Source organism: Micropterus salmoides, unplaced genomic scaffold (genome assembly GCF_014851395.1).
Source record: "Micropterus salmoides isolate LMB-PRFRI ecotype aquatic unplaced genomic scaffold, ASM1485139v1 Ms_hic_scaffold_23, whole genome shotgun sequence".
Lineage (NCBI taxonomy): Eukaryota > Metazoa > Chordata > Actinopteri > Centrarchiformes > Centrarchidae > Micropterus > Micropterus salmoides.
Window position 1 is genome coordinate 15,160,244 of NW_024041484.1, and position 14,580 is coordinate 15,174,823.

Consider the following 14,580-nt stretch of genomic DNA (forward strand, 5'->3'; position numbering starts at 1 on the left):
GTGAGAATCAAATGGCCCAAATTACGATATAACCTTAACCTTCTACTCTGCTCCACATACACACACCCACACACTCTTGTTCTCATCTAATCCCCTCATAAACTTATGCAAGTCCCCTATTGATTTAGACAAAAACTTGCTGTGCAATTAACAACCTGGCAAATCCACAGAGTGCCCAAAAACTCCCTTAGTGAAAGAAAAGAATCAAAAGAATGAATAGAAAGGAAGAGCTTGTAATGAACAAATGAAAGAAGGACTTTCGAGGTGGTTAATGTCTGAGATACAGTAATACTTTATGCAGCAAGAAGTGTTTTATCCTGAATTGGAGAGATTGAAGGAGGGTGGATTTTGACCTGACGTAAGTATTGTAAAGTTAAGCGGCCTAACGTGCCGCAAAGAAGACAGACATAAAGAAAAAGAAAAAAGATAATCTGTTTTAGAGAGAGAGAGAGAACAGGAGGAGGGGTAAATAGTGCAGGCGAGAGAGAGTGGAAAAGAAAGCAAAATAGAAGCAAGATTTAAAAAGGAAGGCAACCATTGTTGGCTTTCTGTGAAGCTTTCCCTGCTAAGCCGGTTTGAGTAGGGGTTTAATCGCTTCAGGTTCCTTTGTGCTTCTCTATCACTTCAGTCTGTTCCTCCTTTTCTAGCACTGATTTAATAAGACCACATCTTATAAGTACCCCCAGGCAAACAGCATACAGAAACCCACGAATGCACACTTTCACCACCGTACACACAAACACACACACACTCTGTTTGCTTCCTTGCATACCCACAGGTCTGTTGTTTACACCCATAGAAGAATAACACTGTAAAAAGATGCTCAGCATGACACTTTGTGTATAAGCTTGAATTGTATGTGTATCTTTGTGTGAGCCTTTGTATAATGATGTTACTCTTTGAGCCTGTTCTTTGACAGTGGCACTGTTTTGGTGGAAAAAAACTCAAACTGCATGCCAAGAAGACTAACAGTAATGCATTACTAGTGTTTACTGGCACAATCTATGAGTCTAAGTGAATCATCACTTTAATTGAATAATAAATGAGTAAGTAGAGGGTTATACCATTCAATAAATCTCTCTCTCTCTCTCTCTCTCACACACACACACACACACACACAGTAAATAGATATTTACATCTGATCTTTATATGCAGCTAGATTTTGATTCCTGAAGGAGGTTGAGGTGTTGAGAGCAGTACAATAAGACAAATACAAGGAGTAAAATATTGCACTGACAACAGTAAATTAATATTAAGCACCTTTTAAAGGAATAGGGAATCCCCTCAGATTTGCTTCAATCAAATGTTGTCATACAAGACCAATAATGTGTAGGGAGATATACTTTCTGTGAAAAAAGCCTCCGGACACCTTCTTTATCAACTCACAGTCTTTGTTAACAATGTGTAAATGAGATGATATCAATTCTAATTCAGTGGTAATTTCCCAGGTTCTTGTTTTGTGTTGTTTATTATCCTGTTAAGAGTCTATCCCAATGTAGTTTGGCCATGTTCTGGCAAATCAAGAATCAATCAAGTAAGTAGTATATTTGTTACAGTTAACTAAGAGTTATAAAACTTGCTTTAAAATTCTGTTCCACTCGCCTCTGTAACTCATTGTTACAACATTGGCTCATATAGAATTTCTTTCTTCTGTCTTTCTGAGAAAGCAAAGTATGTTCCTGGAGTTGACTTTCCATATTCCAAGACAAATTAACAACGTAAGTTGCAATAGAAGATTAAACCTTACTTTGTGAGCACAGAAAAAACTACAGCTCTCATAAAAAACTGTAGAGCGGGTACGTGATCTCAACTAGGTTTTGTTCATTTTCATAAAATTCACCAAAGCTCTCTGTCCTACAGTTATTTCTCCAACTTCCTAGCTTGAATCATTGCTGTCTAAAACCATCTACACTGGTAAACCCTCTCCTGCTGTTGTTCCATGTCTGAACAAATCCCAACATATCGACTTGCCCATAGGCTTACTTCTTTTGGTGAGCCATGACGTTCAGCCTGCAAACATCTAGGTCTTTGGGGAAATGGTGTTTGTTAAAGGCCACTAAGAATATAAATATTGAATAGCAGATTTTATTTTAGACTGATCTAGATGTAAAGTGAGCCACACAACATATTGTTGAGGAAGGCTCAGTTCCAAGGCTATCTTTTAGTTGTTAGTGTTGTTACATGTGTCAGTTGTCATATCAACTACATAGTGCACTACTCTTATAGTCCGTCATTTCATTCATTTTTTGTCTCCGAGTGTCTATATGTATCCAATATATAGTTTTGGACATATCCCTAGCATCACTTCGGCTATCCAGATGGTTTATGATATCATCTCTGTGAGATGCTAGCTGATGTAAATAACAGGGGTAAGGAATGGACGGATGACGATACTGAGAAAGGACAAAAAGAAAGCCTAAACAAGACACGCTGCAAAGACTTGTTAATGTTAATCTCACAGCATATAACATTTTTAGGTTAGGTTTATATGCGTGTGACTCACAATGTACAATGTTTATGAAACAATTACTTCAGCAAAGATTTACAGCCCACAAGTTTAGCATCAAACTGACTTTTATCATTTATTTTAATACGGTTACAAGCCAAAAGGACATAATGAGGCAGTGTGAGTTGATGAGTGCAACAACTAGACCTGACATAACTGGACTGGGGCCTGTTAATACATTATCATTAGAGATGGTATATTACTTGCTCTAAGAAGTGAACAGGGACCATATTGTTTTGCTTGTTATGCAAATGTACAGTGAACATGGAATTTTCCAAAAAAAACACGGTCACTGCAACAAAGAACATCAATCTGCAGAAAGGACCAGTGATCACAGACCCTTATGGATTAATTTCCTATACCAAGAACCATTATCTTATAAATAATGATTTCATGCAGGTTTTGACTACAATTTATCCACTTTCAGTGTATCAATTCTGAATGTCAACAATAATTCTGTATCATCATCCTCGTTGTATGATCTCAGGTGGAGCCTTCTATCCTGACATGTTTTCAATGCCAGCTTTTACTGCATACATTTTACTTTCCTTCGCAGACTTTGCCAACTCTAAAATGTTATATTAGTTATAAATAGAGGTGTTAGTGCAAGCCAGTGAATTGTTTTGCAAGTACCTGGGTGGCCTCTGTTTATCTATGGAGTTGTCATATAGCCCTGCAGGGACTGTAAGTTTCATCTATTTCTGAGTCAGAAGGTCACAGACTTGCTGGGCAAGATGAAACTGCCAACAGGTCAAATTATTAACTTTCACATCCCAGACACAGACCAGGTGGGGACTGTGATTCAGCGCAAGAGGGGGGCTTTTTCTTCTGTCTGCATGTCTCTACCTTGGTTGGACAATGGGACTGCTGCAAAAAACACACTGTTTTCTCATTCAACTGTGGTGCAGAGTGCCTACACAGAGGGCTACACACAAAACAGAAGAGTATACCAGTGAAAAGATGGTCCTTAGTCATCTTTTTCTGCAGCACAATGCAAAAATTGAGATCATACAGTTTGGCTCAAACAAGGATGGAATATTGTATTGTGTTTTGGCATCTGAGAAGCCCTAAAACTGGACTTTCTGGTGGGAAACACTTCTTTAATTTCTTTAATCATTACTTCATTCACACACTTGTATATGATTTCTCTCCTGAAATATCTGCAACTTCAACATGATGTCATGGAATGGCATATAAATAGCACTTTTAAGGACATTTTGGCGTGCCATGTCAACGCATTTTAAACATTTCACATGTCATTTCACCCTGTTCAGTCCCTATAGACCTAAGCAACACAAAGGAGGTTCACCCTATCTGCGCAGCTGTAAAGTTAACCGGTTGACCTGCATATATAATTAACGATCAGTCAGGTGTCAACGTACTATTCGCCCCACGACCTCGCCACTACCTTAGTGTCGGACATGGCTATTTATAGCCCACATACACTGATTTTACCTGTGACAGTAGGCATAAAATGGCACGCCGTTTCTGCACAGTAGAAGTCAATGCAGTCTAAATGGCGTAAAATGACATGCCAAAAACAAAATATGCATTGGAATACCATGCCAAATGACTTAAGAAATTGGCGTGTCATTCCTATGCCTTTTGATGATACCAGGCTGGCAAGTTTCTGTTCATTCTGCTGTATATACCAGCAAAAAACCCTACTGAGGTGTTAGGGCGACACCAGCTAACATATATGCATAATGCATCCTGACTGAATCTCTAACTAATGTGTAAAACATGCACAGATATTGATTTGGATTAATCCAAATGTCCACACCAATCTGAAGGGGGGAATGTGTAGATGTTCTGGCTGATTTGGGGCTTCAGTGAAAGGATATTGAAAATAACGGCAAACATGGTTTAGCTGATGTACAGTAAGAGGTGGGTATTATCAGAGCAAAGCACTGGATAATTGTTTTCAATTACTATCCAGACAGACCTTGAAAGAAAAAAAGATTGCATCATTTGTAACAATATGAAACAATTCCACCCTTTATAAACATCAAAGAATAGACCATTTAGAGAACTTTAGAAAAGTGATTTAGATTTCACATAACAGACATAAAAAGCCTGACTGGGGCTATCTTTTTTGTGGAGAATTACATGTCCAACATCTATTCATTTGGTTAGTAAACATTGCTGTTGTGCAGAGCTGTTTGACTGACTGGCAATGGCATTATGAGAAGGCGAGTTGAAAGGATTAGATTGGCCCTGAATGGAAACTAATCTGCACTCTTGTTTCTCCCAGCCTTTGATAAGGTGACACAATTAGAGTGAGACTGAGAAGAGGGCAGAGAAGGATTTTTAGCCCAGACAAGCGCTGCTGAAGAGGCTGTCAAGGCCATTCAAAAGTAGACGGTCGTGCGTAGAATATATTTCACGGCACAGTTTTTAAAATTTAGGCATTTTGATGATTTACTTGACGACAATATTTAGAATAGAAGATGATCATCTTATTCTGCAAGGATATCTTCAAAAATAACATCACTGACGAGCACTCATTCTTTGATTCATAGTTTGGGTTTGAGCACCAGCATAATGAGACATATCCTGTAAATAACTTTAAACTACATGAAAACAACGGGAAGAACTAAGAACAAGAACTCAAAGAGCAGAAATTTTTCAAATTTTCAAACATATAATATATATATGCCATATACCAATATTCTTTGGTATTTTGAAGGCATGTGGATAACATTTAATTCCAGGCTTGATCCCTTGTGGCTGAAACTAGTCAAGTATCAGTGGGGCGCAAGCTGCAGGACTCAGGGGAGCGTATAGAGAGAACTTACTAAAGAGAGGGTGCAGATGTATCTGGCCATGTGAGACTTCAGGTGTAATGCATATCTAATATGTGGCATGGAGAAGGTCAAGCAGGCTGGGAAATGAAAGCTATTAAATTCTCACAAAGCCGACTTCTAGCCATCCCTAGCTCTATCAAATGCTCATGTCACTGGAGGAAACAAACACAAACATGCACACACACCTACACACACACACACACACACACACGACACATAAGTGGTCAACAAGTATATACATGTATATATAAAATAAACATACAAAATCTCCTACATGTATGCATATTCCTGTGCACAGACAAAAAACAAAACCTCCCCTGCAGTGAAATTATAAGACTTTTTGAAGTATTTGTTGTACGCACTACACAACCGTGTTTCTGGCTTTACAGCGTTGTTTGTGGTAAACCAGTGCACAACAAATAGGCACTCTGTAGTCCAACTGAAACCCAATTACCATACTGCCCATGCATCATCAGACACTATATGGAATCCTATACATACTAATAGCCTGAGGCTGTATAAGGTACTGTGTCACAGATATTCAGTCAAATCACACACATCTATCTAAATTCAACCTGGCTAGGCTACATTCTCTTACTGGTACATGTGACCAAACACACACATACACAAACTCAAACAACAACAGTCAGTGTGCCTCCTTGTGCTATCATTAAGAGTGGTGGTCCACTGAGCAGAAATCCGCATGGAGGGGCCGGTGGGAGAGTCATTACCTGGCCCACTGGCCATGACCCTGTTACTCCCGTTTGTGGACGGACAGACGCGCACGCACACACACACTCGCACACACAATGTGTATCGCATATAAGCCCATACACAAAGACATAGAAATTGCAAAGTGATGCCCCCTAGTTCAGAAATCTCTGAGCCATCCACTTTACCTACTAGCAATCCAAGAACACTGGCTGAGCGGAAAATTACACAGTAACACTGCTGCTGAGAGTTTGCACAGGTAGCCGTACAGTATGAGCTCAAACAATGACTTAAAATATTTATATGATAAACAGAGTAGGGTTGGGCCGATAGACTATGCCATCGTCGATGGATGACAGATGGTCGATGGTTGAGCAGACATCGTGAATGTAAAAACCCGCATTTTTCACATAATACCACCCTGTGACAGCAGGTTTTAATCACCACGAACATTATTATAAATTTTAAATATGCTTCACACCTTCCTCGGAATTCTCTTCTCCCCACACTCAGACACAAAAGAGGCCTTCATCTCAGGTAAACACACCTGCTTGCCCCTCCTCTCTCGGTCTCCACCTCGCCCGTCTACTCCACTTTCTCTATCAGCAGTACGTTTTATAAAGTCGCCAAAAGTCCACCTCTGTTATCACGGCAGCGGGTGAGCCGCTTGTGGGCTTGTTAACGAGGCAGCCTGTCAATCAACCGAAACCAACATCTGCACCCTGTGTGTTCACTGCCACTTGACCTGTTCCGTGCTTGTAAAATATCCACCGCGACTTGTAACGTCATAGGGCTACCAAGTTTTTAATAAGTGAAGTCTGTGCACGTAAGACGACCCCCCCACCCCCGCCCCAATTTATTCAAATGTTCCATAAACATTTGAATAAAATGAAGGTTATTACATATTCTTCCCAACAACCTCCATAAATATTTCTCTCTAACGCACACAAAACGAATAGATTGTGATCGGCAGCATCAATCGCTCCCTGCGAGCAAACATGTAGCAGTTGTTTCTTTCTTTGACTTTTCTGTGACTTTTGGTGCCTCACACTCCACCACGCAATTTTTGCAGCTGTAAAAAGCCTTGCTACAAACTTCCTTCATCTCTCTTCTTTTCTCTCTCATACACACACACAGGAACAAAAAAACAAATTATTCCCTGGCAGAGGGAATGTGTGGCAAGCTTATTAGGCTGTTTATCTAACATATGTGAATCCACTGCTGCCCCTGAAGATGCCATTAGGACAGGTTCTCTATATTAAACAGCTTTATCTGTCTGACTCAGAGGTATGTGGGTGTGTGTGTGTGTGAAGAGCAGGAAGGTTAATGAGTGTGACGAAAAAGCAGAGGTAATTTACAAAATTAGAGTTTATGAATTCTTTACCTGAATTATTGAATGATTTTGTTTTTTTGGGAATATTTTTTCTGAAAACACAAAGTAGACAATTAAGGAGCATTTTATTGACACAAAAGAGGACAGAGGGGGCACTGTCATTAAAGAAATTATACTTTTTAATCATCCTAAATACACTATTGCTGGTTATACTTAGAGCTTCATTAGATATACTTACTTTTAAATGTTCAAGCAAGTTCCATGATTTCTCATTCTCTGTATTTAAAGATGACAAAATTTAACTAATATGATATCTTAAATTGGCTAAGACCGACAAAGGATGTGAAAGGTAAAATAGGGACATTTCCAAACAGCTCATATATCACTGCCCCATTTATTACTCCATCAAAACACAATCTGACCTCCCATTCATAAAATAAAAGCCCAGACACAAGTCAAGGGAGAACAATAATATCATTGCATTGCATCTACAGTATTTCCCAAGGTCCACTCTTCAATGATGTTTTCATAACTGCCCCTGAGGGTAATAGTGCAGGGCACTGGAGGAAGCTTTTCAATGGGTCTCATTAGCGCACTTGGCTTTTATCTTCTATATATTGTGTTATGATCTTGCATGTGTGTAGCTGTAGACACCAGCATATGATACTATTGATCCAGGCAGTCAATATCCATCCTGAGCAGTTGAGGTGTGTTTGTTCACAAGACAGACTGCAAGACACATTGAGACTATAGCTATCATTTTCTATGGTAGAGAATATGGCACACATGTCTCTAAGGTACAGTAGGTACGGAAAGTATTCAGACCCCTTTAAATTTTTCACTCTTTGTTTCATTGCAGCCATTTTCCAAAAATCAAAAAAGTTCATTTTATTTCTCAGTAATGTACACTCAGCACCCCATCTTGACAGAAAAAACAGAAATGTAGAAATTTTTGCAAATTTATTAAAAAAGAAAACTGAAATATCACATGGTCATAAGTATTCAGACCCTTTGCTCAGTATTTAGTAGAAGCACCCTTTTGATCTAATACAGCCATGAGTCGTTTTGGGAAAGATGCACAAGTTTTTCACATCTGGATTTGGTATCCTCTGCCATTCCTCCTTGCATCCTCTCCAGTTCTGTCAGGTTGGATGGTAAACGTTGGTGGACAGCCATTTTCAGGTCTCTCCAGAGATGCTCAATTGGGTTTAAGTCAGGGCTCTGGCTGGGCCATTCAAGAACCCACGGAGTTGTTGTGAAGCCAATCCTTCGTTATTTTAGCGGTGTGCTTAGGTCATTGTCTTGTTGAAGGTAAACCTTCGGCCCAGTCTGAGGTCCAGAGCACTCTGGAAAAGGTTTTCGTCCCGATATCCCTGTACTTGGCCGCATTCATCTTTCCCTCGATTGCAACCAGTCGTCCTGTCCCTGCAGCTGAAAACACCCCCACAGCAATGCTGCCACCACCGTGCTTCACTGTTGAGACTGTATGGACAGGTGATGAGCATGCCTGGTGTTCTCCACACATACCGCTTAGAATTAAGGCCAAAAAGTTCTATCTTGGTCTCATCAGACCAGAGGATCTTATTTATCACCATCTTGGAGTCCTTCAGGTGTTTTTTAGCAAACTCCATGCGGGCTTTCATGTGTCTTGCACTGAGGAGGCTTCCGTCGGGCCACTCTGCCATAAAGCCCCGACTGGTGGATTGCTGCAGTGATGGTTGACTTACTACAACTTTCTCCCATCTCCCGACTGCATCTCTGGAGCTCAGCCACATGACCTTTGGGTTCTTCTTTACCTCTCTCACCAAGGCTCTTCTCCCCCGATAGCTCAGTTTGGCCGGACGGCCAGCTCTAGGAAGGGTTCTGGTCGTCCAAACGTCTTCCATTTGAGGATTATGGAGGCCACTGTGCTCTTAGGAACCTTAAGTGCAGCAGAAATTTTTTTGTAACCTTGGCCAGACTGTGCCTTGCCACAATTCTGTCTCTGAGCTCTTCAGGCAGTTCCTTTGACCTCATGATTCTCATTTGCTCTGCATGCACTGTGAGCTGTAAGTCTTATATAGACAGGTGTGGCTTTCCTAATCAAGTCCAATCAGTATAATCAACACAGCTGGACTCAAATGAAGGTTAGAACCATCTCAAGGATGATCAGAAGAAATAGACAGCACCTGAGTTAATATGAGTGTCACGCAAAGGGTCTGAATACTTATGACCATGTGATATTTCGTTTTTCTTTTTTAATAAATTTGCAAAAATTTCTACATTTCTGTTTTTTTCTGTCAAATGGGGTGCTGAGTGTACATTACTGAGAATAAAATGAACTTTTTTGATTTTTGGAAAATGGCTGCAATGAAACAAAGAGTGAAAATTTAAAGGGGTCTGAATACTTTCCGGACCCACTGTATATGTGTATAGCGTGCATAAGACCTGATCCAGATGTATCTTATTTTTTGTCATACCTCATTTATTATAGTTTCCAACATGCAAATATAAAATGAATCCTTAAATGATTAAGGAAGCTCTCTGCAGAATATGACCATAATTCATAGTATGTTTTCATTAGTGTATAATCACCTGAAAATAACAATAATTGTGCTTTCATTACCCTAGAATAAGCCTGTATGTCTACAGTGGGAGTGGGTCCCCTTCTACAGAGTCCACCATACTGAACCGCAATGTTTCTACAGTAGCACAGAATGGACAAACAAAACACTGGCTTTAGATAATTCCTTTTGAGGTTTCCGTGGCCACCGTAGTTTCTCCTACAAGCTTGGAAGCTCAAAATGTTCCTTTGAGTCCCAAGTCTTGATAAAGATAACACACCCTGTGATATAGCTGTCTGTGTGGTGCATGCATATCATTCTTATGAGTAAATTTCTAAAACAGATAGACAGTTTGTCTTGGCCACGGACAATGCTATCTGATATTTCTACTGAACAATCAGGGGGATTACTGTAGGATTATATAACATGGTTATTATATTCTTACTATGCTGCTGTTGCCATAGCACCAGCTATGTGATGGGACATGTGAGATAACCCTCTCCCAGAGGGGCTCTCAGTTACAGTCAAGATGATGTGTGTGTGTGTTGTGTGTGGTGTGTTTACCCTCATATCCTCAACTAGAGTACCTGCTTCTTGAGTTTAATTTATGCTCTTCACAGGAAGATTTGTCACCCCCGCCCTCTCTTTCTGTGAATTTATGTAACCTCTCTTTCTCTCTTGTCCCACTCACCCCTTTCATCGTGCGGAACATCACCATAAACCTTCACTTCCTTTGACTGAACCAATCTCTCATTCATCCTCTCTGTTTCATGTCAGTCCCTGTGTCTGGTTCATGCTCTGCCAGACAAAAGAAAGACACCTTCCCCACTGTGAGTGTGTGTTTGTGTGTGCATGTCCATTTTCCAGTGTTTCCCTTTGTGTGGTAGGGTGACAATAGGTGACAGTGAGCAATGGTTCTGACTTAAAGGTTGGCATGCAGCTGTTGTGTATGTGCTTGTGCATGTGTGTCTGTGAGTTAGGTGTGTGCGTGTGTGCGTGTGTGTCTTCGCACTATGATGGTGACAGTTGAGAGGGAACTGAGAGGTGCAGCACTCCGTTCCATCCTGATGCCCCTGTCACTTCTTGGCCTTGTTCCCTTCCCTCAACTTCCCTTAGCATTCAGCAAGAGGTGGAGGGTGGGGGTAAGGCAGGGTGAAACCAGCCACCCATACTCAGGGGATGGCCATCCTCTCCAGGGCACAGACATCAGAGCAAGTGTCATAGATGCAAGGATCTCAAGATCAAAGAAACAACTTTGAATAAATTTTACTTTGAGAGTTGACCAAGTCATTTTTTAGCACTGTTTAATACTAAACCCAGTCCATCCACCTGGGAGTATTAGGCCCAGCAGTGCATTGTATAGTTGCAACTAATTTTAAGTAGCTCAAAGTGTGATGCAAGGGCTCTAAAATCTTACTGGACAGTAATAATTTGAAAGCCATGCTTTTTTACACTCTAAAAACTGGAACTGGAATTTGATTGAGGTCTGCCATCATGGAGGATGTAATCTGTAAAATGTGTCTCAGAGACATTCAAAGTGGAGAACTTCCACAGTGGATACACATGTGAAGCCTAAACTAAACAGACACATCCCTTCATCGGGAATCTATTAGTGACTGGATATGTTGAAATAGTCCAGCTGTTGGTTCAAAAAGTCCAAAACAAAAACACTGCAGTTTGTGAAGATACTGACATTTGTGTTTTATTGATAAAATATAATAGATAATTTATTTTTCTTCAGTGATTAGCTGGAACAAGTTATAAATAACCCAATGAAATAATTTTCTCAGTCTTAACATTTCTTAGAGAAAACTTTGTTCTTAATTGCTTCTGAATCTTTTTTTCCATTCATTATCTCCTCCTTTTTTGTCCTTACATCTTGGGCTCAGTCATGAGTGAGAAAGTCAGTGTGCTGTGTGTTGTGTCTGTAATCAACAAATAAAAACATTAGATATTATTTCAGTAATTGGTAGCTTTTTTCCATTGCTGATCCCTTCAGCAATATATTAATTTCAACTGTCATGACGCCAGCATTAGATAAAACATGGCAAGAGCTGGCACCATTCTACTTTGGCTACACAGCACACTCGTGAACACAACAGTATTATGTGTTTAAACAGGCAATAATCACACATTAAAGATTGCATATGGAAATCAGTCCTTTTACTTCTAGCTTGGACTTTCATATGAAGTTTTTTTACTTTATTAGCTGGCTTAATGTTGGAGCTCACATAACCATTGGCGGAAAAAAACTGTCTTTTGGTGTAAACATTTTTTTTCCTCTGCCAACATATGTTTCCAAGCACTTACGGCCATCTCCAGGGGGAGGCTAGTGGTCGCCAAACCAAACGAGTCCTTGGTAGCATGCTAATTGTTGATCTGCAATTTAATTAGCATTAGTGTGGCATACCGCAGTAATGAGCACACTGAGGTAACGGATGACTGTGACACAGCGACAGGTACCAATGGTGCAGAATTAATGAGAGAGCGAGCGGAAAGAGAGAGAAAAAATATTCAATGGATCTGCCAATTAGCTTTTCCCTCTGAAAAGGTTATTCGTTTGACAGCACCAAAGATATCTTTGGAAAACAAAAGATTTAGAAGACAAGAAGCTTTGCAGCTTGACTTGCAAGTTTTATCAGCCATTTGTGTGTTTTACTTATGACTCTGAACTTTTTTTATATCATCCTAATAAGCTTGAACATGTGTTTGACAACTGATTGTGTGTCTCCACATACAACTTTATAAAGCATTTAGATTTATCTTCTGTTCATTTTGATAAACCAGAATGTCATCCAAGCAAAATCTACAAGACAGGCATGTAAAATGTGACTGTACAGGCTATCAACAAGATTGAAACTCATACCATTTACAGAACACAGTGGTTGTCTGGGTCCACTGATTCATAAGGACTCCCCTGTATCATAGTTACTTCTAGAAGTTTACTATTGATTATACAGACAGACCTTCTCTATTGAACTAGGCATTTGCCTGTGGCCAGTGGCATAGTTGACTTTACGGTCCCCATTCCACTTCAGGAAGTAGGGATCGATGTTTTGAGTGTTTGGCGGATGAGAAGAAAGGAGTTAGAAAGAGTAGGAGAGTGGTGCTTATTATGGGCAAACACGCTCCTGAACACATAAACATACTGGCATCTGACACACGGTTTACATGTTTGCGCACGCACAAGCAAAAATGGATAATGGGGTACAATACACCAAAACACACATTAAAACTGATGATAATAAATATATATATGATGATTGTGTAGCTTTGTGGGAAGCATAGATTCACATAAATATGTGCACACACACATACTGTACACACAAAATATAGTGTATGATAAGCCTGCTTGAGATGGAGTGTGACTGAAATGATAGTGGGGACAGGAAGAGAAAAATAAATGAAAAAGAAAGAAAAAGTGAGAAAGAGAAAATTATTTTAGCGCTCTGGGAATATTACTCCTATCTCAGGCAAAAGCAGAGATTGAGATATGTCAAACCAATTATAAGTGCGATATTGCAACATTAGCACCACTTGTTCCAAATTGACACCGATACACAGAGTAATGTGAGATATCTCAACATCCATGCCAAATATGATGACATTCATTTTGACAATGCTGCTTCTCCAAATATGGTATCCAATCTGTTGGCTGTCACGCATGACAAGCACGTTGACAGCTAGTTAACCACTTGAAAAACTGGCAGCTGACAGAATGGCATTAGGGGAGGTAACATATCCATAACGTAGCTGTGACATTTATGGCACATTATGGCTTATTGCAGAAGTGCCCCTGCCTTACTTGTTGGGGTTGAAATGTGGATGGAAACCGCAAAAAAAAAAAAACATAAAAAATTAATAATGAATATGCCATGTCAGACTAGTGTCGTCAAAAACAGTAAGACACAAAACCCCAGGGTTTTGTTGAATGGAACAAGTATTAACAAATAAGTCTTTTTGTTGTCAGAATAGTAACATAAAAGTGGCTTAGCATAATGTTCTCTGACTTCTTCTGCTTCTGTACTTCTCCTTACTAGGTATAGTCATATATCACACAAGGATGTTATAATGGGATCTGCAGTATACCAAAGAGGTCAATTGTTCCTGTTTAAATACTGTGGTGTAGAATAAATAAACACACGCAACGTGTAATGTATTATTTATTTGTTTGCTACTGTACATAGGACTACACAATTCTTCCTACATACTCTCTTTCAGGTAATCTTCTTTATGATCCTCTATGAGGCTATCCTCTGATTGACAGAGTATGACATGCAATGTCAGTGGTAAAAGAGTGGAAAGAAGGGGAATGATGAAGGGGGGGGTTGAGTGAAAACTTTCCTTTCACCTGCCGAGCAAGACAAGGCATTAGCATAAGTTGGCATCTCAGTTTGAAAGGCCAAGACAGTGTGGTGACAGGTGAAGCTTTGGGTTCCCTAGTGGCTCGAAGATATATAGGGCATATAGAATACATAGTTGACAGGATAAATTAAAGTATATGTCTATAAATGAAGACATTTGGCTTTCTAAATGAATGGTCAGTGTTTGTCAAGGACAATATCGCTATCCGACTCAGATACAAACACACGCACACACACACGTGCACTATCCACTCCTGTTGATTTCCTCCCCTGTACTATTGATTGCCTTTCTCCGCTTCCCCTGGGTTCTCTCTAA

The 14,580-nt window shown here is 39.9% G+C and overlaps 1 protein-coding gene across 3 annotated transcripts in view; it reads right to left on the reverse strand.

The window, feature by feature from the left end:
* The window catches only part of plxna4 (plexin A4), a 237,391-nt gene that overhangs the window by 67,349 nt on the left and 155,462 nt on the right, over window positions 1-14,580 (reverse strand). The window lies entirely within an intron of this gene.